General features: G+C 31.4%; 1 protein-coding gene across 1 annotated transcript in view; it reads right to left on the bottom strand.

Annotated features, from left to right (window-relative positions):
• LOC133977253 (chromodomain-helicase-DNA-binding protein 6-like) overlaps nt 1–2,500 on the bottom strand; it is a gene marked incomplete in the record, with an annotated part of 43,682 nt that overhangs the window by 24,782 nt on the left and 16,400 nt on the right.

The raw sequence follows: 2,500 nt of genomic DNA, 5'->3' as shown, positions 1-2,500 counted from the left end.
ATTAAAAAATTATAATATAAATGTAAAAAAAAAAAAAAGGAATACAAACAAAGAACAATTTAAAGACAAAACTGGAGACTGATGCACTCAAGAGAAAATAAAAAATGATAAAAATGCTTAAAACTTTAAATTAAATAAGTAAAAATTAAAATTAAATAGATAAAAAAATAAGTAAATAAATAAGTAAAATAAGAGAGAATACGAGAAAAGGTTTATTAAAAAAGTTAGAGTAAAAAAAAAAGATTCAAATAGATTAAAAATACAAAATAACAGTAAAATAGAATATGAAGTTTAATAAAAATCTGGACTAAGAGAGATATTAAAAGGCAAAAGAAATAGACAAATAAAATTAATAAAGAAGATAAAACTATAGAATGACGTATAAAAAATGCAACGGACTCATCATGATATAAAAGCAAAAATAAAAAAATGAATGTGACATTTTGTCCATCAGGCTAGAGAGAGATTTTTGAGGTTAATTAACAGACAAAAAGTTTTCTGTTAAGTTGTCTTCAGACTATTTTGGGAATGATTATTATCTTCATGCAACATTCATCACTTGAATCCTACAGATAAAGTGAAATGAGGAAGTCTCACTCTGTGAAATATAAACAGACCAAGAATCCCCCTAATCATTAAGTCGATGGGGGGAAAATAATAAAGCAGTTGTTACCATGGTTACTGATTTAATTCATAGAATTCCATCTATAAATGGACACATATGAAATGTCACTGCTGTGCGTTTACTGCTCTGCTTATGCATGATGTGATTATACATTATGTTCAGGAGTTAGTATATGGATACACTAACTCCTCACTAATGTTAATAGTTGAGCCGCTTATTCCTGTAACTTTATAATTAGCGCATACATTAATTTAAAGTTGTGGAAAAGTAAAAAGCATTAGCATCCATTCAAGCTAAACTTATTATGTTTTATTCATGACCCCTGAGAATAAATTACAATCATAATAATGATGTGTGTGTGTGTGTGTGTGTGTGTGTGTGTGTGTGTGTGTGTGTGTGTGTGTGTGTGTGTGTGTGTGTGTGTGTGTGTCGGATCTTTTTTAAAAGATACAAAGCAGTGGAGGAAACATGAGGACGGTCTCCAGAGATCCTGTTAAAGTAGAGTCTGATTTAAGAGGATAAAAAATACTCTCTAACTCTGGAGAACGCAGCTTAAATAACAGTCTCTGTGTGTGTGTGTGTGTGTGTGTGTGTGTGTGTGTGTGTGTGTGTGTGTGTGTGTGTGTGTGTGTGTGTGCAAAGTCTTTAACTGGGAGAAATCAATGTTATATAAACTATTAAATAACAAATTCAAGACACTCCTTAAATGTTTTCAACAGTCGTGAAGTGACTTTAATTCACCTTCGAGGGGATTTTAAACCAGTTCAGTGATGATAAAGGTACATTAGCTCATAAATAAACTATATATATATTCACTATAATACTATAATACAATCTGATAAAACAGGTAATCATTGTATTTATTTATTTATTTATCTTCTAATCTTCACTCACCCTGTCTTAGCCCGACTAATATACTTTTAAAAGTTACATAAGCAGTATTTTATGCATATTTGATCATTTTTTCTTATTAAAGTCTAATATTTGTGTGTTTTTTTCTAGTCAAGTTTGTGTAGTTTGGTCAATCTTTGTCTACAGTCACCAACCTCTTCATTAGGTAAACATGTGCAATCTAATATAACAACTCTGCTATAAATTGCACATTTATGAAGTTTAGGAAGGTGATAATTCTGCTGTATGTTTATTATTGAGGTGAGTGATGGAGGTGTGTTAAGGTGCATTATATTGACCGGTGTTCCTAATATTTTGTCCACTCCATTAACATACACGAGGAGGGGCAAAATATTAGGAACACCAGTCAATATAATGCACCACCAACACTCAACATAACAATAACATAATAATATCCTCAATTTTCTGTCGCCTTTTTTTAAGTGTGTATGCATGCAAAGACACACACACTACTCTCATAAAAACACACATACACTCACCTGATGAACAGTACAAGTGCAATTTTAATTATTTATTACTTTAACCTTTATCTATGCAGATTTATGGTGCTGCAAACAAAATTTTGTTGTGTTTTTATATGCAATGACAATAAATATCTATCTGTTTGTTGTTGTGTGTGTGTGTGTGTGTGTGTGTGTGTGTGTGTGTGTGTGTGTGTGTGTGTGTGTGTGTGTGTGTGTGTGTGTGTGTGTGTGTGTGCGCATGTGAGTGCATGTGTGTCTTATGGTTTTTCTTATGCTTTGTTTGTGCTTGCCTTTATTATGTCAAGTGCTTTGTTCTTCATTTTATTGCATGAAAAGTGCTACATAAATAAAAATCTGATTGATTGAATAACAAAAAGTGAAAATGTATAATTAGTATAAAAGTAGAATTTATAGCAGAGCTGCTATATTGGATTTAATTAAGACTGCCACAGGTGTTCCTATTGAAGTGGTAGCTGAGTGTAATTTGGTAAAGTTGGTC

This window comes from Scomber scombrus, unplaced genomic scaffold (genome assembly GCF_963691925.1).
Source record: "Scomber scombrus unplaced genomic scaffold, fScoSco1.1 SCAFFOLD_204, whole genome shotgun sequence".
NCBI classification, from domain to species: Eukaryota; Metazoa; Chordata; class Actinopteri; order Scombriformes; family Scombridae; genus Scomber; species Scomber scombrus.
This window is presented reverse-complemented; position numbering and strand designations above follow the sequence as displayed.